The 23,444-nt window shown below is 35.6% G+C and overlaps 2 long non-coding RNA genes across 2 annotated transcripts; both read left to right on the top strand.

Moving 5' to 3' along the window:
- The first annotated feature begins 5,296 nt into the window (after positions 1–5,296).
- Positions 5,297–14,850, top strand: LOC128505645 (uncharacterized). The gene is made up of 4 exons (XR_008355598.1): positions 5,297–5,555; positions 5,812–6,072; positions 12,792–13,049; positions 14,576–14,850. It is a non-coding gene; the product is annotated as an uncharacterized LOC128505645 (long non-coding RNA).
- Positions 14,851–15,030: 180 nt separating this feature from the next.
- Positions 15,031–19,452, top strand: LOC128505638 (uncharacterized). Its single transcript, XR_008355596.1, has 6 exons — positions 15,031–15,183; positions 15,284–15,488; positions 15,594–15,712; positions 17,275–17,359; positions 18,465–18,511; positions 19,071–19,452. It is a non-coding gene; the product is annotated as an uncharacterized LOC128505638 (long non-coding RNA).
- Positions 19,453–23,444: the final 3,992 nt, after the last annotated feature.

Genomic DNA, 23,444 nt, shown 5'->3' with positions numbered 1-23,444 from the left:
GTTTACTGGTGATAGTAAAGTATGATATTGTTTTTTTCTAGTGTAAGGAGTGTATGGAAGGGCATGATATAGTTATCTGTACAGTTGAGTTTATTTTACAGCCATGAAATGTTTATATATAAAATCTTAAATAATGGACTTTTAGATGATGATATTGTTGAATGCAGTAGACTTTAAATAAAGAAGTAAAAAAAACCCAGTACATTTAAATATTTTTTTGGTTATCTAATATTCACATGGCAGGCATTTTCACCACCGATTATGTTAAGCAGGAAAACAGAAAGGTTCAGATAATAATTACAGTTAAATCTTGGATTGTGAGCACAATTCGTTTGGGAAATGTGCTGTTATATAAAAGCACTTGTATATCAAAGTGAATTTCACCATAAGAAATAATGGAAACTCAGATGATTTGTTTCACAAACCAAAAATATTCATATAAAAATAAAGTAAAAATAATACAAATTAACCTGTACTTTATCTTCAAAAAGAATCGTGGCATCACAGTGTATTCCTTAAGAGAGTGTTTGTGTGCGTGTGTGTATATGTGTTTGTGTGAGCATGCGCACATATACTGTATGTGTATGTGTGAAGCACGCAACAACACACACAAACACAGAAACACAAGCCCAATCCCAATTCTATTTTCTACCGCTTCCCCTACCCATTGCCCCTTCCCCTTGTCCCTTGAAACGAGGTGGAAAGGGGAAGGGTTAAAATATTTCCCCTAAGAAATGGGACACCACTACAACACTGTTATACATCATCATACGTATACACATACAGTATGGCCGTAAGCAAAACAAACAATGCGTTATCAAATGCTCGGCAAACTGCTGTGCTACTGAACTTTCATATTTGTTTGTAGCATGCAGTAAAGTGTATATGACATAAAAATATATTTTTGTAATATTGCGCAATCGGTGCTATCCGCTAGCAAACTTTAGCGATTTTTTTGCAAACGTTTCTTTACAGAAAAACACCATAAACACAAACACAAGACTAAAGGTAATATACATATAATGAAAACTTGTCATAAAAATCCTTATTAATGGCAAAAATTAGTTACATTTATGGGTCTGCTTGCTCGAGTGAGCAGCCATCTTGAAAATTTTGCTTAGCCCTTCGTTTGAAGTGAGGTCCCGAAAAATCTTCGTTTGGAGGGCTATCTGGCCCTCCCCCTTACCCCTACCCCTCCAATCTAAAGAGAAATGAGACACCCCTACCTCTTTACGTGAACACGCCGAACGGAGGGGTAGGGCTAAGTCTAGGGGTAAGGGGTAGAATTGGGATTGGGCTACAAACACACACATAAACACACTAACAGAAACACTGTTCTTCTTTAACAATGAACCTCTCAAATGACACTTGTTTTTGCTTTTTGCGTGCACACGCTCATGTGGTCACAATGTTATAATAAACAGTACACAAATGCATGGATGTTGAGTATACGAGTGACACATGTGCACCGAGACTGAGCATGGGAGACGATTACCTATAATTCCACAGCACGTAAGAGAGAAGAACCATTGGCACAGTTGTGATCACGTGATGTTTGGCAGACAAACTTTTCTAGTCTTGCAAAACACTCGCAGACCAAGGTACTCACAATTCAGGGTTTCACTGTACATGTTAAGCACAAACATAATATTTTTTTGCCTTATGGCATTAAGATCCAATATGATATTTTTTTTCCTTGAAATTTAACAAATTCACAATTCTTTCATGAACCATGGTAACTAAGTTTTCCTAACAGCTGTTTGGAAGTGACTGCTTCTTGCCATCGTGCAGTACTGATTCCCTGGAAAGTTTATAATACAATAACCAACTTGTTGGACATATTAACTATTTTACATAAAACTGATGAAAATATGATGCTAACGTCACATTCATGTCAAAGTTTAGACACAAGCAAGACTGGTGGTTTTAGTAGTAATCAACCAGAGTTTTAATAATTCAGAATTACAGTGGAGGAAATAATTATTTGACTATGGAGTTAATTATGAGCCAAAATTTAACAAACAAACACAATCTGCTTTGCAAAGAAATAAACGACTTTCTCACAAATGCAGCGTGTGGCAAACAAACACAATCTGCTTTGCAAAGAAAAAAAATAGACTTTCTCACAAATGCATCCTCCGTATTTTCTCACAAATGCATCCTTTGTATTTTCTCACAAATGCATCCTCCGTATTTTCTCACAAATGCATCCTTCGTATTTTCTCACAAATGCATCCTTCGTATTTTCTCACAAATGCATCCTCCGTATTTTCTCACAAATGCAATGGAGCAACTTTCTCTTCCAAAACAGCAGATGGCGCTATCGGTCAATTTACTCTATTCTCCCAAACCTCAAACAAAGTGTTTATATGGTTTACCCTTATGTCCCAGAGGAATATGAGTGGGGAACAGTTTTGAGGTGTACATTATATATTCAGACAGCCAGAGATATTAACAATCCACTATCTTTAGGATAGAGCCCTGTAGGGGAATACAGTTATATCAAACCACAGTTGCATTAATTGTTTGTTTGTTAAATTTTGGCACATAATTAACTCCATATTTGACCCCTTGCTGATTTTGTAAGTTTGTCCAATGACAAAGAAATGAAAAGTTTTAGAACAGTAACATTTTAATGGTAAGTTTATTTTAATAGTGACAGATACCACATCAAAAGGAAAATTGAAAAATAACTTTAAATAAAAGATAGAAACTCATTTGCATTTCATTTAGCAAAATAAGTATTTGAACCTTTTAGCAAAAAAAGACTTAATACTTAGTGGCAAAACCCTTGTTTGCAAGCACAGAGGTCAAACGTTTCTTGTAACTGATGACCAAGTTTGCGCACATTTTAGGAGGAATTTAGGTCCACTTTTCTTTGCAGATCATCTCTACAGTACATCACTAAGGTTTTGAGGTTGTACATGGCTCTGTCCATTTTCCTGTCGATGCGGTAAAGTTGTTTTTTGCCCCTAGCAGAAAAACACACCCAAGGCAAAATGTTTCCACCTCCATGCTTAACGGTGGAGACGGTGTTTTGGGGGTCATAGGCAGCATTTTTCTTCCTTCAAACACGACGAGTTGAGTTGATGCCAAAGAGCTCAATTTTGGTCTCATCTGACTACAGCACCTTCTCCCAGTCACTCTCTGAATCATTCAGGTGTTCATTGGCAAACCTTCAGACGGGCCTGCAGATGTGCCCTCTTGAGCAGGGGGACCTTGTGAGCACTGCAGGATTTAAATCCATTTCAATGGTTTTCTTGGTGACTGTGTTCCCAGCTACTTTAAGGTCATTAACTAACTCCTCCCGTGTAGTTCTAGGATGATTTCTCCCCTTTCTCAGAATTATTCACACCCCACGAAGTGCGATCTTGGTTGGAGCCCCAGACCGAGGTCGATTGATGGTCATTTTGTGGTCCTTTCACTTTCCAACAATTGCACCAACAGTTGTCACCTTCTCTCCCAAATTCTTGTTAATGTCTTTGTAGCCCATTCTAGCCTTGTGCAGGTCTACAATTTTGTCTATGACATCCTTGGACAGCTCTTAATGGTTGGTAGGGGTTTCAAATACTTATTTCACTCAATGAAAAGCGAATCAGTTTCTATTTTTTATTTAAAGTTATTTTTTCAATTTACCTTTTGAGGTGCTATCTGTCATTGTTTAAATAAACTTACCATTAAAATGATACTGTTCTGAGACTTTTTATTTCTTTGTCATTGGACAAACTTACAAAATCAACGAGGGGTCAAATAAATATTTCCTCCACTGTACTGTATATATACCTTGATTTAGACGAATTACCTTAAACAATGTTTCAGGTAATTAAATATATACAGTAGATGGCAGTAATTAACACATTGTTGTATGTGTGTGTGGGTGTGATACACAGAGCCAGAGGTCGTTTCCAGTCTCTCTGTCTCTAGGAAAACCACATCATCTGTGTCTCTAACCTGGAATGCACCACCTGTGAACAGCTCCTTGTTTATAGTAAACTGGACTGGTGGCAGTGTGAATATCATCAGTAACACTTCAAACCTGTCTTACAATGTCACTGGACTGACTGCTGGAGTAAACTACACATTCAGTGTTACTGCAGTTGCTGCAGATCATCAAACTACAGGAGCACCAACTCAAATCTCAGCATTCACAAGTAAGTCCTTCACTGTAGATAATAATTACATTTTGATGTCATGCGTTTCACTTAGTGAGAAATACCAGCCGATTACCACTGTGTTTGGATGTAAACCATTTTAAAAAGTGCATTTAAATATGCATTAAATGAAAAACATGACAAAAAACACAATGAGTAAATTTCAGTTTATACTAAATTCCTACTTTATAGTGCAATTTAAATAGAATTTACAGTATAGAGTGTGTGATTTAGATTTCTATGCAATTCATATTCTTTGTTAATTTAGAAACAAAATATAGACACAGTGTGCAGTGGGATGGTTGAGGTTAAATAATCATTTTTGGAACTCAAATTTAAATGCTAGTTCATATGGAAATGTAAAACTTTCGTGTGACATACAACTTAAGTGTGCTTCAATAACACCTCATACAGTTTTTATACAGTAAAGTTCAAAAGCCATTGTATTGTAATTGTGAAGTAGTAACACTACTGTAAGTAGCAATATTAATAAGACATTAGACATTAAAAACTCTTATTCCAATAAATTATGAATTTTAGTCATAGCAGTAAGAGCAACAAGCTGGTTTGTCCAATTTCTGAACAATATGGCATGAAGTACAGAGTCTCACAGAGTAATGTCAGTAAGACCTCGTTGTGGTGGTCACAAATAATCATCTTATTTTTATTGTTATTTTATTATTTTTAAAGAATGTTTAGGAATTCAGAATAAAGAACTCTTAGTTTTTAAACTGTGCTCAGTTTTGTTTAGTCAGTTTCTGTATAAATGCATTTACAATATGTTTATGCTTTTTTTGTACACATTTATTGGTGTGTGTGTGTGTGTGTGTGTGTGTGTGTGTGTGCAGAATTTTAAATCGGAATGAGAGGCGTGTTGTAAATGGCATCTTGGGTTATTTGGTCTCTCAAAATGAATGTTAAATATGCCAGGAAGCGTCACTGCTTATTTCATATGCTTATTTAAAATAAGAGCACATGCAGAAAAATTATGTTATAGTATCTAGCCTTTATGTAGTACTGATCTCATTATTATGGTATGCAATGGATAGATATAATTCCAAGTTAAATGTTTATGTCAGCTATAATATCATTGAACGTGTGTGTGTGTGTGTGTGTGTGTGTGTTTGTTCGTGTGATTGACAGATCCGAGTGTTGTCACCAGTCTCACCGTTTCTAGTAAAACCACATCATCTGTGTCTCTAACCTGGAATAAACCAACTGGGAACAGCTCCTTGTTTATAGTAAACTGGACTGATGGCAGTGTGAATATCAGCAGTAACACTTCAAACCTGTCTTACACTGTCACTGGTCTGACTGCTGGAGTGAACTACACATTCAGTGTTACTGCAGTTGCTGCAGATGGACAAACTACAGGAGCAACAAGTCAAATATCAGCATTTACAAGTAAGTCCTGTACTGCTGATTGCAACAATATTTTTTATTTAAACCTTAATAAAATTACAAAATGAATATTACATTTCTGTCTAGAATTATAACTTTCTGTGTCTCTAAATAAGTGGTGCCTTAGTTATGTTTTAGCGCAATATTGAAAACTGTCTTTGAGCTATTGGAATGTCAGTAATTATTGTGTGTGTGTGTGTGTGTGTGTGTGTGTGTGTGTGTGTGTGTGTGTATGCGTGTCCTTGCCTGTGATCTGTAGATCCAGATGTTGTGACTAATCTCAGTGTCTCTAACAAAACCACATCATCTGTGTTTCTAACCTGGAATAAACCAACTGGGAACAGCTTGTTGTTTATATTAAACTGGACTGGTGGCAGTGTGAATAAAAGCAGTAACACTTTAAACCTGTCTTACAATGTCACTGGTCTGACTGCTGGAGTGAAATACACATTCAGTGTTACTGCATTTCCTGCAGATAATCAAACTACAGGAGCAACAAGTCAGATCTCAGCATTTACAAGTAAGTCCTACATGATGTATAACATGTTGATTCATATTCACGTATATATTAAGATGCAGCAAGTGTAGAACATTAACTTAAATGGAGTTCCCTGGTAGTATTTGTAAAAAGATTCCACATGCTTATACAGTGTCATTAACGTGACGGGAAAGCATGAAAGAGATTGTTTTTGTTATTATTATTTTTGTTATTAGTATTATTATTTACTATTATGAAGGCAGGTCAATAATATATGTACTCTGATTATTTTAAAACTTCTGGGGGCTGCACTGTCTTATGGATGCTTTTCGTGCAAAGCTACTGTTTCTCCAGTCACTGCTGTTGAGGTATAAATGTGTTACATCAGTTTACTGAAGTGTGAGCAAAAATGGATGCCCCATTTGTGATTTGCACGAAAAAAGGGCAGCATGCAATGGTTAGTTTTTTGTAATCTGCGGGTGTACCTGGTGGCATCATTTATGGAAGACTTTGTGCTTTGTATGGAGAAAGTACTATGGACATCTGCAAACTGAATGTTGACCGATACTCAAAAGAAGGTGAACGTTTCCTAAAGAGAATCATTACTAGCCGAGACTACTAGACAAGACATGGATTCTTGTGAGTTTATTTCTCCTGAACATACACATTATTAGCATGATGTACATTAAGTGCTTTAAGTGTGTGTGCACCGCCTCGCCTTATTTTTAAACATATAGCCCAGAACAATGGTTGCTGCAGACTCCTGCAGAAGAAAACGATTTGCTCGCGTACTGCAGGCACAGTTCTTGGTGGATCTTCACAGTTGAACACTTTCTCCTTTAACATTTCCCAAAAGTAGACATTAAGTGGTGTAAGATCGAGGGAATGGGACAGATATGGAAAGAAATTGTTCGGCCATGTTTTTCAAACTTGGTCCTAATTCATGAACACTTCCGTATAAGTGGAATATAATACTTACCTACTGTATGAACACTTTTTCCTCTGTCTAGAGACCCATTTCCAACAACAACTGCACAATACAACTTCCTTCTCACTACTGGAAACGTGTGTCTGGAGCTTTTCATGCGCCTTATGCTTTTTTAAGCGAGTTTCAGTACTGTATATTTTGGTGCATACAGTAAATGAGGTGGAAATTATGGAGGCAAAATATTTCATAATCAGCAAAATCTGCTAAAGTAATGCAGATTAGGACAAAAGATGGAAGGTTTCCTGGTGGCCTAGTAATGCTGCACTTTCAATGCCACGGCCATGGTTTAATTCTAGGGGTTGCCAGATTCTAGGTCTAGTTTTGGCCAAGCCAGGAGAAATGGGAAAAGTTATGTCAGGAAAGGCAACTTGTGCCCCTAACCCTAATTCATTACCCAACTCCTTCTATAGGACCCTTTCTACAGAACTGTACACACACACACACACACACACACACACACACACACACACACACACACACACACACACACACACGGGGCAGTCAAGTCTAATCAGGGCTTTTGGTTGTGCTGAAAAACAGTACATAGTTATGAGAGTAAAACTACCTTTACTTGTCTATGTAATCCCTGCTACACTAATGTGCTACAGTGTTTTACTACAGTTTCAGTTTGCTGGAGCCATGGCGCTGTATACATGTGCCATTGCAGATTGTTTTGCCTGCTTCACATCTTAAATGCTGGCCTTTCAGGAACTCCTTTAACGACCCAAAAATTGCTTGAAGCGAGGTCAGGCCTGTACAGAGGATGTTGCAATAACTCCTAGCCGAGTTCCTGTAATGCGCAACTGGTGCAGTGAGCTGCATGAGGTCATGCATTGTCCTGCAAAAGCAGAACGCACTTGGGAATAAAAGCAGGCTTTTTTTCCTGAGAGTGTTCTATGACTGTTCACAGGAATTACTGCAGTGTATTACTGCAAAACTTGTTCCTTAGGAAATGAATGTAACAATTTTGCAGGGTAAGTAGAGTTGAAATTACTATGTAATTAAATCTGTACTTACACAGCCTGATATTATAACAGTTATTATAAGTATCCAATTAGTAGGTAAGTATTAAATGTTAGTTTCATGTAGATTAATGTATTTTCCTAATAGAGTGGTCTTTAACCAGTACCTCAATGTGACTGAAATTACAACAAGCTCATTGTTTCTGAACTGGACTGAACCAATAAAAAAAAAAAAACAATTTTTTAAAGTAGAGTGGAGCAATGAAAGCATCATTTGAATTCAACCACCTTAAACACTTCCTTTAACATTACTGATCTTAATCCTGGAGTCAGTTACACCTTCCTCATATCTGCTGTTGCTGCAGATAATATAACAGAAGGAGAAGTGATTGGTCTTTCAGCTTATACAAGTATGTTTCAGAGAATATGTTTTGTCTTCTCACTGGATGACAAAAGGAATTTCTGAACAAAGTTAACATTAATAGATTTCCTTTGCCTTCACAGAGCCTGACACTGTTAGCAATCTTATAGTAGTTAATGTTACAACCTCCTCTATATTACTGTCCTGGACTCAGTCAATGGGGAAAATCTCTTATTATGTAATCCAATATGAGAATAACAGTACAACAGTCATTAACACTGCTGAAAGCACCATGATTAACATAACTGATCTGACTCCTGGAGTGCAGTACACGTTCAGAGTGTTTGCAGTTGCTGGAGATAATAAAACAGTAGGAAATTCATGTATTTGCATGGTTATTTTGAGGTTCCTCTGTTTCCTCCTACCTTCCAAAGACATGCTTATGGGTTGACTGGCTAATCTTTCTTACCTCTGTGTGTGTGTGTGTGTGTGTGTGTGTAAGTGTGAGTGTTTGTGCGCATGGTGCCCTACAACTGACTGGCATGTCATATAAATTTCATTTCGATTTTGTACTTGTTGTTTTTTTTTCCAGCATAGACTTTGGTTCCACTATGACCCTTAACATGATAGAGTTCACTGTCTGAGTGTGTGAAATTTTCAAGCTGGGTGAAAATTTTGAACTGGACTGAATTAAAATATATTTCTAATATGAGTACATAAGTACTTATATAAGTACAGTGGAGCAATGGCAGCATCACTTTGAATTCAACAATCCTCAATCTTGGAGTCAGTTGGACTTCCATTACAAAGTCTAATAGGGCACAATGTGGGGTACACCCTGGAAGGGGTGCCAATACATTGCAGAGCACTCCAAAAAGTACATAATATAAATCAATAAATCTTTCACATTGCTGTTGACTATCTTCATGCCATTCTTGGTAGAAAAAAATTAAGCAGCTCAGTTTTGTTTGAAGCTTTTAAGCATCCATCTTACTTCTCACATTCCAGAATTCAGATCTGGAGATTGAGCTGGCCATGACAAGGGGTTGATTTGGTCGTCCCCCATCTGTGTGTCATGTACTGTTGAAAAAACAAGTCTGCAATGTCCTCGATGGAGCATCATCAGAACGGAAGGAAACATGTTTTTCCAGCAGAACCTTGTACAGTGTTTTATTCATGAATCATTTACAGAGATAAATCTGTAGCATCGCTCCAGTACTCCCAGATGACCAGGTGTTTGCCAAGACTGAAAATTCAACTTAACAGAGAAGATGACCATACTTTAGTTCTCTATGGCTTAATTCCTGCTGTCTTTTGCAAAAATTAGTCTTGCTCTTATTTGCTTCCCATTGACAAAAGTCTTTTTTGCTGTTTTTGCTTGACTTCCGCACCGACTATAGGAGCCAGTTTTGACCCGTGGTCGCTGTTGCACTTCAGCTCAGCTTCAGTTTCCCACTGTGTGTGAAGCTCACTTGATGTTATCCTATAACTGTTAAAAAAACAAATAAATTCAAAGCTCCAAGCGGGGGCCCTATTTGCCCTCTGCCCTCCTGTAGCTTTGTTGTCTCCAATGTCTGCTGCTTGATCGTCTTCTTGTGTACTGCTGTCTTTGAAATTTTAAGGATGGAAGCAACCTGATGCTAACTGTGTCCCTGTACTATTAAAGCCAAGCTTGAACGCTTCTTTTCCTCACTCAAAACTGTTCTTTTCAACTCTCTCTCCCTCTCTTTTTCTCTCGCTATATTAATCCCAACGGGTTTTAATATTTTCCTCTTTGAATAAGATTTGTCTCAGATGATTACATAATCAGTCCATCATAAGGCAGAATGAGGTCTGAAGATGTTAACAAAATTCCATGTTATGCTAGATAACTTTTGAAATGTATGTGGGTGCCAGTTTGTTTTTGCTTAATTAACAAGATTTATATTTATTTTGCCTTAAAATTAATTCATTTTACTAAAAATTCTCCAAATTTATTACAACTTACTGACAGTCAACCTGAACGGTAGATATACAACAAAACAAGTTCAGGTTAAACTCAATACAGTACATTATGTTCATATCTATTTGCAAATTTCTGACTACAGTTAATAACAACTTGTATATATTGAACACCCACTGTAAATTTATAAGAATCAGAATCAGAATCAAAATTACTTTATTGATCCCCGTGGGGGAATTCTCTTTCATTACAGAACAAACTCCTGATGAAAATAAAGATTTAAGAAGACATATAAAGATGGTAGAGAAGATTTAAATAAAAATAAAACAATAAAGTAATTAAAATAAAAATATACACAAATAAAAATAGAATAATATAAACATAAAAATAAAAATAAAAATAATAAAAAAATAGTCAAATAACCAATAAAAGTAAAACCTATAGCAGCAATAACCAATAAAGTAAAACCTATAGCAGCAATAACCAATAAAAGTAAAACCTATAGCAGCAATTATATGGACATTAAATTATAAATTATAGTATAGTACTATAATTTAAAGTACAGTTACCAGCATAATATATGTATAATTATTCTTCTGTAATAGTTACCCATAGTTTCTCCCTGCACATATCCCTCTTACAGTAAGTGTACTTAGAACTTATACCTTTATCCTGCACTTTCTGCTAATTGCACTTCTGGTTAGACCTAAACTGCATTTCGTTGCCTTGTACTTGTACATGAGTAATGACAATAAAGTTGAATCTAATCTAATCTAATCTAATCTAATCTAGTCTAATCTAATCTAATCTAATCGCGTCAGTGCATAGTCATTTTTGGATCTCTCCAAAGATGCAAAGATGCACTATTGGGTTTAGGTCTGGATCCCGGAATCTAGAACACTCCAAGACTTTCACAGAGTTTTTCTAAGGCCAATACTGTACTTTTTTATTTGTTTGTTTTGTGTTTGGTCACTCAGGATAGCTACAGTATTTATTTTCCCTCTATTCTGACTACTCCCCCCAGTCCTGATGGTAGTGAAACATTTGCACAGCATGATACTGCCACCACCATGTTTGACTGTCAGAATGGTTTAATAAGGTGATGCACAGTGCCTGATTTTCTGATTTAAATAGTTAAATCATTGTTATCAGCCCAGAGGAGTTTTTTCTCATGATCTGAAAGTCAGTAAATTTAACGGTAAAATACGGTATAAATGCTACAGAATAAAACCGTATTCCACAAAACATGCGATTACCGTAAAATTTACAGTCAAAAAACGTAATTAGTTTTACAGAAGTAATACCTTACATTTAACAGTTAAAAACATATGAAAATACGGTTAATTGCAGTAAAATCAACAATATACTGTATTATCCCTTACAGAAAATACATGAATTTTACATGTTTTTACATGTGTAAAAATGTGTTTTTGGAACATTTTTGTGTGAAACCCATGGGATCACATGTGAAAACCATGAGATAAACATGATGTTATTATTTTGTTAAAAATTAAACCTGCTTGTGTTGATTTCAGTCAATGCTCTCTAAAAACATCCTGGAGAAAAGCGTTTCAACATATTTTTGCCTCGAATTTTTGTAATCTGTACAAATTAGAAAAGAATTTAGTTGAAAAATATTTAGTTGTTATCATAAAATATGCACAGTGCCTGATTTTCTGATTTAAATAGTTAAATCATTGTTATCAGCCCAGAGGAGTTTTTTCTCATGATCTGAAAGTATTCAAGTGCTTTTTGGCAAACTCCCAACAGGCTGTCATATACCTTCTGTCTAGCCACTCTATCTTAAAAGTCTGATTGGCAGCGTTCTGAATTGATGGTTGTCCTTCTGCAAGGCTCTTCCATCTCCACTGGGGTTCTATTTTATAGTGAGCCTTGGTTTCTTGGTTACCTGTCTTACCAAAGCAATTCATCCCTGATTACTTGGCTTGACTGAAGACCTTTGACTTAGTTCAAATCTCTTACGTTTAAGAATTATAGAGACTACAGAACTTTTGGGCACTTTCAATGGTGCAGCAAGGTTCTTTTATCATTCTCCATATCTGTGTTTTGGCACAATCCTGTTTTGCAGGTCTACATATAATTCTCTTAACCCCATGGCTTTGTTTTCACTCTGATGTATCATTTATGGTGAAACCTTAAATAGACAGGTGGAAACATAATTTTTTTTTATCATAAACCTTTTGACAGATTTAGTAAATTGTACAACTGCACTATGGGGCCAGGGTGGGGGCCTGCATCCACCCTGCGACCACCCCACTAACCATGGTCATCTGTTGTTTATGACAGCACACAATTTGTAAATTTGACTATTATTTAAAAATAGAATGGGGTGTGATTCAGAGTGATTACATCAGTCTGGCTTTCTATAAACTCCTAAAGCTAATACACCTTACACTGAGAGTCAATAATATTGAATTTTAAAGTCTATTAAAATTTTTCCATTGCAAATTTATTATTTCCTTCTGTAACACACAATCCTTCCCATAGAGCCAGACATTGTCAGAAATCTCTCATTCTCTGGAGTCACAAACACATCTGTAAATCTGGACTGGGCTGAACCCTTAGGAGAGACATCATTCTTTAGGGTACAGTGGATAAGCAGCAGTATTTCAACATCTTTAACTTCTGCAACTACCTTTAACATTTCCAATCTACAACCTGGAACAAATTACACATTTACAGTCTCAGCTGTTGCTGCTGATAATACAACAGAAGGATCCCGGGTTGGCCTTTCCACTTGTACAGGTAGGTTTCATAAGATTAAATGTCAGCTTAAAAATTGGGAGGGTTTAGACACTGCTGGGCATGTTGTAACTTTAAGGATATTTATAAGATACTGAATAATAGGAAATTCGAGTCTTTAGTAACTATCCAAATGGTATGTCTTCTATACTGGGGCAGGCCATTGGTTAAATGCATAAAAGCATTTAGGGGTTCTTTTTTTCAGCAAACCACAACATCTCCATTTTGTTAATTCGGTAGGGTATAAGCCATGGTTTAGCCATGGTTTAGCCATGGTTTATTCCCAAGTTAAACACTACTGCACTGACATGGATGGAACAGCGGTGCGCATAACATCTGAAATGCATTGGATTAAACCTATTTTGGTCTAAATTTGTGCTTGCATTATTGCTTACTGAGGTCTCCTCTTAAAGCAAATACACACTGTAGCCTTGCACACATTTTGCTCTGCATTGTAATATCAGCGTATGTGATTGAGTTATTACTCCAATAAATGCTTAACAACACTAATTTCTTGTGCCAGCCAGATGCGTTCAAACAACATAGTAATGCCAATGCAAGTAAAAACTGCAGTTGATTTACAGATGGACTTTAAGTGTAACCAACAGATGCTTAAGAAAAAATAGCTCCTTTTTGTTTTATGACGTAGGCATAAAAAAAAAAATCATTAAAGTAATCAGGAATTAGTTATGAGGTGTGTTTTGATTGTGCAGAATAACAGAACACAGTTATCAGAGGACAAACCACTTTTATTTCTCTATAATTCCCTGCAACACTAACGCCTTTACTCCAGCGTTTCACTACACCAGAGCCATGATAGGACTGCAAGATTCACGTCTGAGACACTAGGCTTCCAGGACTCCCTTTAATGGCCCAGACATGTGGAAATGCATATGCACAATTCCCATAAACAGATTAATCTCTTTTTCAAGGATCAGGCATGTTCATGGGAATGGCTGCAGTGGGCTCCTAGCCACCTCAGGATCATTATTCACAGATGTAGGGCTTTCTTTAAAATGTTTGCACCATTCAAATGTTTTACTGAGGTTTGAGTTTCTATGAAAATGTCAATCAGTTTTACCCCTATTCATTACAGTTTGACTTGTTAACGCCTTTTATATTTTAAATGCTCTTTGCTGTGGTTGTTGTAAAACCCTGTGTTTGTGTTTACACTCCAGTTTTTTTTAGCATGTCTAAGCAATTTTGAGTTCCACTGAAATGAGTTGTAAAGTGTTCAATTAGACACTATTGTATAAAGGAATACTCACATCTATATCATATAAAGTAGCAAACTACGAATTTTTTAAAAGGAAATTTAATTTTATTGTATATCATGGGAGCGCTAGCCACACCTCTTGATAATGTTTTCCAACCTCTTGTTACATTGATCCAGGATTACATATATATTTATAACAAATTTATGATTAAAATATTTGTATTTTTGTTAATTTCTACTAATCTAGTATAGTATACTATACTGTAGTAGTATAATATATCTACTATAGTAATGTACTATCTAATTTCTCAAGGTGCAAGTCCTGTCTTTAACATAAGCTGTGAAGGACCAAATCGCACTGCAACAGCTCTGCTGAACGTAACATGGACGAATCCTCCAGGCAGCAACAATGGATTCAATATCAGTCTCAATCACTTATTCAGCAACTTTGTTCCATCTTGCAATCCTGTCTGCAACTACATTTTTTATACTAACCTCCAATATTTTAGCTCCTACACAGTGATTATTTCAACCCATGGATGTGGTGAGAGTTCCACATTGGACTTTACATGCAGAACAGGCATTACAGGCATGTGATTTACTTTTGTTTATTTGTTGTATTATAATATAATATCATATCATAATGTATGTAATAATGTTATGTACAACTTATAAAGAGGTCCTGATAAACATGATACATTGCATAGCTTTCGCTTTTTGTGCATCAAGGAAAATAATCATGTGTTTCTTTGTACCCTATCAATTAAGAGCCACCAGTGCCCATTAATCCAGATGATGTGGTAATACAGGTCACTCCAAAGAGCCAGAGTATAATAATTCTGGAATTCAGTGACAGTCTTCTGAATAGCACCAATGGACCAATTCAAGCTTATGGTGTTCTGCTGTCAACTGACTCAAACAGTATGATAAAAAAAACAATTATTAATATTTCTGAGCTTTTACAGAAGCATGATATTTTAAACCTTTTTTCATAACAAAAATGTTTTAAATTTAATTTCAGGTAATATTTCCAGTAATTCCCTAACAATGACGTATAATGATTATCTACAAGAAAAAACAAAAACCTATCTCGCTGTTTTAAAATTAAATGACAATAGCATTACCAAAAGCAACAAAATTACAATTGAAATAGGAAGTGAGAATGATGAATACGTAATTGGAAATACAGATTATAAAAATGGACCTCTGATTAATCAGGAATACAGGTAAGGATAAAAGTAAAGTAACTGTAAAAACTTGTACAGAAGAAGAATAAAATCCATATAGTAAAGTAATCCATATTCAGTAACATTATTCGCCATTTTTTGCAGGGTGGCCTTGGTTCTGTTCACCTACATGGAAATCAAGGACAGGCTTGTGGACATTCAGCAGTCAGTCTTCTCTATAACACCTTTTGCCAGGAAAACTGCAAAACCACTGGACCTTCAGTGTAAATCAACTTACAGTACATTTTATATTAACCTTTTAACCCCATGCACCCCTTCTTTTTGCTTTAATTTCTCCAAAAGCATTCACCACTGCAACCTAATATGTGTATCACATGAAACTGCACACCAAGGTCAAGATGTGTTCATCTGCGCACCCAGAGTTTACATTTGAATAAATTTAAAAAAGTCACAGACACATGTCGGCGACACAGTGTCGCCTTGCACCCCCAGGGCCTGAGTTCGATTCCCGGCCAGGCTTGATTCCCATCTGTGTGTGCATGGAGTTTGCATGTTCTCCCTGTGCTTGGTGGGTTTCCTCCCACAGTCCAAAGACATGCAGATTAGGCTAATTCGTGCTCATCCCTAAGTGTCCTGGGACAGGCTCCAGGACCCCCTCGACCCTGAATGCAGGATAAAATGGTATAGATGATTTAGAGTGAGTAAGTGACGAAATAGAGTGAGTAAGTGACAGACACATGTCACAAGAAAGAAGAGAATCATCTCTTGATTGAATAAGTCCTGGTTGAATAAATCACGGTGTGATCACTTTACCACATATCACATATCAGCAGACCTTATGCTTCTGGAAAATCCAAACTGCATTCTGTGCGATAAAGTAAGAGTAGAGTAAAGTAAGTGGCAGAGTAATTCTTTTTTAAATTAACAATAAATGTCTACCTCTTTTTAAAAATACAGTGCTTATATACAGTATGTCCTACATTATTCCAGACAATCTTTTCTCCAAAATTTGGGAGGAAAAAAAGAAATAAAATAAATAAATAAATAAAACAAAAATTTTGGTGAGATAATGGTAAAACATTGACATTTTATTTAATAAAATGCAACATTAATTTTTACTGACATAAATGTAAATACAAAATGCAAATATTATGATATGAAATTAGAATATATGGATATCTTAGACTGTCCTGCGGAACAACCCAACAAACAAAAACACAAAACCAAGATGTTAATGTAAACCTCAAAATGACATGACTGTAGTGTGTCACAAGCATTGTCATACAAATGTGAGAAACAAATATTTTACCTTGTACTATTATCAATATTCTTATTTACAATTTCTAAAAAAAAAACAAAAACAAAAAAAACAGTGTTTCTGTAGAAAAAGAAAGTCCTAAGGAAAATAATGTAAAGAATTTTTGGTTTTCTGTTTTTACATTTATGATTGCCTATTTTAATATTATATTTAGTACATTTTAATTTAATACTATAACATATAATATTATAAAACACTTTTTTTCACAGAATAGACTTGTCTGGGTGCAGCTGAATATTATACAGCTTCTCACATAAAGTATTAATACGCTCAGAAAAATAAAAATTTGAACTGGATCAAAGCAAAACAAAACATACTTGGTGGATGTATGTTAATACTGTGGATAATCACTTCTAAATTTTTAGTTGATAATAAATATATAAAAATACTTCAATACTTTAATAAGTTCATACAAATTAAAGTTTAGTATTTTCATTGTGTTTCTTGGAGCTTAAAGAAGTTGCATATTTTGATGAATCCCTTACCTATAATTCTCATTCTCTACAGCAAACACTGTTGCAATTGTTTTGGGGGTGCTTTTGCCCATCATCTGCTTTTTGATCATCATTAGCATCATCTGCCATTTGAGAAGGTAAGAAATCATGTGATGGGTCAAACTTTACACACACTGTAATCTCAGATATATCGATTGTGCTAAAATAATTAAAGACAACTGCTTAATACGTTAAAATAATACACAATAACCTGCAAAAAAAAAAAAAAACTTGATAGGAAGGGCCAGCCATGATAGAACACGCCTGGAACAGAAATAACCAGAAAAAATTGCATCTTTTTAAGTTTATATTTAAAATGTCATCACAGCAACAAAGCATTCTTCACATAATAGGTTAGTGGGCTGCATTGTGGCATAGTGATTTGTATTGTGGGCTTGCACAACCAGGGTCGAGAGTTTAATACAGAACTCTGTGTGCGTGTACAGTAGTTTGAATATTCTCCCCGTCCTCTGTGGATTTCCTTCAAGTACTCTGGTTTCCTTTCACAGTCCAAAGACATGCAGATTAGGCTAATTGGCAATTCCAAATTGCTTTTTAATGAATTGGCACCCCATCTGCTGTGTGCCCTGAGTGCCCTGGGAAAAAGCTCAAGACACTGTACAGCATGAGAGGTATAGAGAATTCTTGAATGTGTGTAAGTATTGCTCGGTGTGAATTATGTAAACTTTAACCAAGTCTATTCTCTATTCTAATATATTTTTTCTTATTACGAAGGTTAAAATATTCTTGTCATTTGCAAGTTTGTAACTGCAAAATACAATTTTGTTTAACCCATTATTCTGTAAATCAGTTTTAAGACTGGGTAACATATTTCTAACATGATTCTAAAACATTTCTTTGCAATAAAAGCAATAGCCATGTAAAAAAAAGTGCATTATAATTTAATTAATGTAATTTAATTTAACATCACATTATGATCAATTCTTGTATTCTTAAACAAAAACTCTTAAATTTTAAAAGTTAGAAATATTTAAACAAACCTAAACTAGAAATATAGGTTTTTTGCATAGAAACAAGTTGTGAACGAACAGTGCACCGACACACTGTCATTAATCTCAACATGAAATTGTGAGAGTGGGTCCAAGAATTCCTTTCAACAGTGACACCTAAAGCCACATGTTTAGTTACTGTTTTTTTAATAATTATTAGTTCTGTCTTCTCTGTGCTGTGTTTCTGTGACAGGTATCGGCTTCACCACAACTCTGACCAGGATAAAGCGATTACTGAAAGTAAGTTAATCAAATAAATATGCTTCTGTATAAAGTAGTGTGGCTTTGAATTTAAGGAAAAAAAACTTGTATAATTCTATATTATATGCATATATTACCTTATACAGATACTACCACTTGTACATTTATATATAGTACTGTGCAAAGGTCTTGAGTCATTACTTCATATTTAATTTAATAAATTATGTCGAATGAATTAAAGAAATGAGAACAGTTGTTTTACAGTGACAAGTACCTAAATATATGCATAGGTCACTGTGTGGATAAACAAACCAAAAAACATTCCTCTGATACTGGTTGGGTACGGGGACTGGACTGAAAATGAGAGCCAAAAAAAGTCCTTCAGGAAGTCTGAAGAACTATTCCTCAAGATTATGTAAAAAAATATTAGTCTGGCTCTTTGGAAGCAAAATATGAAGAAATGGGATGGCTCAATAATTTTGCACACTACTGTTGCACACTGTTTTGTCCTTGACATTATTTATATATGTTTGCAAACATAAAAAAATTTAAAAACAAAAAGACAAGGACAATTGACACATTTTCCTTATGTTTCCAGGTATTGACCTGCAAACAACCTATGTAAATTTCACCTAGGGGCCTACCTTAGGTTCTGCCTACAATTTTGTTCAATATCTTCTAGAACCTAAAAGAAGCAAATGCTGAATCCCCTAAGCTTTTCCATCCAAGTGCTTCTGTCTCAGTTACAGAAGATGTTATCTTACTCAGCTCATCACTAAATTTCCAGCACTCCACTTTAACTGTTTGCTTACTTATGACTGATAAACAATCACTAGCTCACATTAGGCATGATGTAATCTAGTGAAAGTTTAATTGTGTAATTTGTAATCAATCATAAGTTGACCCATGTTCTTTGTATAATGTAAAACCTATCTATAGGTATTACCTTTAATACCTAATACGCATCATATGAATTTAAAATAAAGGGTTTTATCTTAATATTGGTCAGAACTCGCTCTTTTAATGATATCTTTATGTTTCATAAACCAGTTTTAGAAACATTTCTATCTGTATGTCTATCCAGCCAGATTATGACACAGCATTTTTTTAGCTATTGCCTTGAGGTGGGTGTAGTTATACACATCACTCAAGAGAGCCAATGGTTGTGATAATTTACCATGTATACACTGAGTGTACAGAAGACAACCGTAATGCATTTAAAAGCAGAAAGAGAGACAGAGAGACATGTAAGTGGGCTTCAACCTGAAATAATATCACTGATTAAATTAAAGCTGATCAGCTTATGTTTCTCTAACCTTTTAACTATTTCTACAACTATTTCTTGTCACTTTATATATTTTATGTGATTCTTACTATTGTTTTGTAGCTACCCTGTAGTAAGGAATGGTACATACATTCTGTTAATTTATAGTAGGGGTCAAAAGTTTAAATACACTTGTAAAGAACATAATATCATGGCTCTCTTGATTTCCCCGTTATTTCTACAACTCTGAATTTTCTCTGATAGAGTGATTGGAACAGATGCTTCTTTGTCACAAAAAACATTCATGAAGTTTGGTTCTTTTATGACTTTATTATGGGTTAACAGAAAAAAGTGATCACATCTGCTGGGTCAAAAATATACATACAGCAACATGAACTAGCAATTTTGGTTACTTAGAAAGTTGTGTCAGTTAAATGAACTTCATAGCATGGCCTCTTAACTTCTTGTGAGTGATTATAAGTGACTTCAGCTGGTGACTTTTCTAAGGCCATTTAAATAGGGCTCATTTGATACAAACACCCACTAACGCTACAATGGGAAAGTCAAAGGGGCTCAGCATGGATCTGAAAAAGCAAATTATTGACTTGAACAAGTCAGGAAAGTCACTTAGAACCATATTAAAGCAGCTGCAGGTCCCAAGAGCAACAGTCACTGCCACGATTAGGAAGAAAACGCAAGCTATCCCCTGCTGCTGAGAAAAAATTGTACTGTATATACATCGTACTGTATATACATTGTTGTTGTTGGTCTTTCGGCTGCTCCCGGCAAGGGGTTGTCACAGCGGAATACCCAGTTCGCACTACAACTTGGCACAGGTTTTACGCCGGATGCGCTTCCTGACGCAACCCTCCCATTTTATCCAGGCTTGGGACCAACACTGCATCCAGTGGCTGGGGTTTGGACACTGGCTGGGAATCGAACCTGGGCCTTCCGCATGGCAGGCGAAACACCTACCACTAAGCCATCATTGCCTTTTAATGTATATACATTAATATACAATATTAATATACACTATATTGCCTAAAGAATTTGTTCGCCTGCAATTCAAAATCCATAGGTTTTAATATTATGTTGGCCCACCCTTTGCAACTGTAACAGCAGAGAAGGCCTGGGTTACAGTCTCTGCTCTAATTCATCTCAATAATGTTCTATTGTGTTGAGGTCAGGGCTCAAAGCCAGTCAAGATCTTCCACACCAATCTCACTTATCCATGTCTTTATGGACCTTGCTTTGTGTACTGGTGTCCAGTTATGTTGGAACAGGAAGGGGCCATCCCCAAAGTGTCTTGGTCTGCTGAAGCATTAAAAGTTCCTTTTACTTGCACTAACAGGCTCAGCCCAACTCCTAAGAAAAACAACTCCACACCAGTTCGAACATGACCGCACACAAGTGCACAAAGCCATAAATGACTGACTGAGTGAGTTTTATTTGGAAGAACTTGACTGGCCTGCACAGAGTCCTGACCTCAACCCAGTAGAACACCTTTGGCATAATTTATTTTGAGTTTCTAAAACCAACACAGGGTATACAGACACCGCACTAAATATTTAAGTAATTGTCTTTTAGCAAGTTTTTACTGCAGGAGAACACAGGTTATATTTTGCCTAAAGGTCAGTAAAATACTTGAATAATACCAGCTACCTATTAGTTTTTGACTGATGTTTTTATATTAAAATATCATAAACAATCTTTACAACTATCAAAGATGAACAGTTTTTATCTTTTTCCCCCAATGCAGGAAAAAAACCTACTGTATGCAACAAGAGTTTGTTTCTTAAAATGTGAATCTGAAGAGATTGTGTCTCCAAGTCCAATAAAAATAGCTTGGGTGGCTTCAAAGGGTGTACTTCAAGTCCTTTTGGAAATCAATGATCAGAACACAAACCAGACTAGTAATCACACTAAAAACTGTTGCATAATCACTCGGGCCCTCAACAAATATAGAGCCCTTTAACACAAGAGCAACTTGAAACATCTTGTTCATGCTCCTTAAGTAGCTCCAAAAGGCGTACGGTCACCCCTCTGACCCAATCCTCCACAGCAGCCCTCTGGTTAAAGAAAAGAAAAGATGTTTTGTAGAGACAAAATTTACATATTTTACATGATATTTTAATTTTTTCAAAATAAAAGATATTAATGAGGCTGTATACCACCAGAGTGCGCAAAAGACTGTTTCTGGAATTTGGTTAATGGGTTAAAGCTACGTATTGCTTCATATTATATCAGATATCTTGATAGATTTGTAGTATAGGTACAAATCATATATTTAAGTAATGCTTAACTAATGCATTATTCCTGCTAATTTAATGCATTAGTTGCTCCTCATTCACAAATTATCAGATCACAATGTCTTTTTGCCCTTACACATGCGCCTTAATACGAGCCAACCTTAACCTTATTACTTCATTATTGTTACTAAATCCTGCCAGGCAAAAGAAAGGAATGTCTCATCCAAAGACTAGGCACCATGGTAACTTTAGCACATATTTTGTTGCAGTGCTATTTAAAAATATTTGCCTTCTTCCTGAATTGTATTTTTTTATGTAAATGTCAGACTTAAACCAACAGACATTTAAACAAATTAATTATACACTAAGGTAACCCAAGTACTGTAAATACAAAATCCCTGTTTTTAAATAATGATTTCATTTATTAAAAGAAAAAAGATGTTCAAACCTAAGTGGCCCCGTGTGAAAAAGTAAGTGCCCACCTTTACTTCATGAATGAACTGTGATTTTTGAAAAGCTGAGTTAAATTTCACTTTTCTCACCTGTAGGTCTAATTTCTGCTTCTACTTCTTCTTCAGTACTTGCCCCCTACATGCCTAAATGTAAATGTACTGCCACACTTGTTAAGTCAAGAAATCATCCAGGAGCTTATAAAAGAACCCAGAATAATATTTAAACAACTCCAGGCCTCACTTGCCTTAGTTAGGGTCAGTGCTCATGATTTAGCAATAAGAAAGTGTGCCAAGGTAAAGACCACTGCTGACCAAGAAAAACACAAAGGCTTGTCTCACATCTGTAAAAAAAAAACATCATGATTATCTGCAAGACTTTTGGGCAAATATGTGATGTAGACTCTTTGCTGGTTATCACAAAAACTTCACTGCAGGTCTTGCAACCAAGGGTGGCACAACCAGTTGTGATGTTTAGGGGGCGATTATTTTTCCACATAGGGACAGGTAGGTTTGGACAGCTTTTTCCCTTTAATGAATAAAATCATCATTAAAAACTGTATTTTCTATTTACTCTGGTAATCTTTGTGTAATATAAAAATTTGTTAGATGATCTCAATATTTAAGTGTGACAAATACAAAAACAAAGAGAGAGAGAGAGAGAGAGAGAGAGAGAGAGAGAGAGACCACAGAGTTATAGGACTAATGCCAAGTATTATATATTCTATGTCATTATCCATAAAAAACTTACTAGCTTAATAGTAAAATTACTTATTAGTAATACTAATATTAGTGTTAATCAAAATGTATTTAAAAAACATTAAAATAATAAAAATATATTAATAATAAAATCATAATTCCTACTAATATTGGGGTATTAATACTGCAGCAAGACACTCTACATGTTACATTCTCATTATGGGCTTAGCCCCCCTCAAGGTCTGATCCTAGAATCGCCCCTGACGTCGTGTGTCCAATCTAATCAGAGGACTAAGCGAAACATGCAAAAC

This window comes from Clarias gariepinus, chromosome 2, assembly GCF_024256425.1.
Source record: "Clarias gariepinus isolate MV-2021 ecotype Netherlands chromosome 2, CGAR_prim_01v2, whole genome shotgun sequence".
NCBI lineage: Eukaryota > Metazoa > Chordata > Actinopteri > Siluriformes > Clariidae > Clarias > Clarias gariepinus.
Note: the sequence above shows the minus strand (reverse complement) of the source record. Positions and strands in the feature narration are given on the sequence as shown.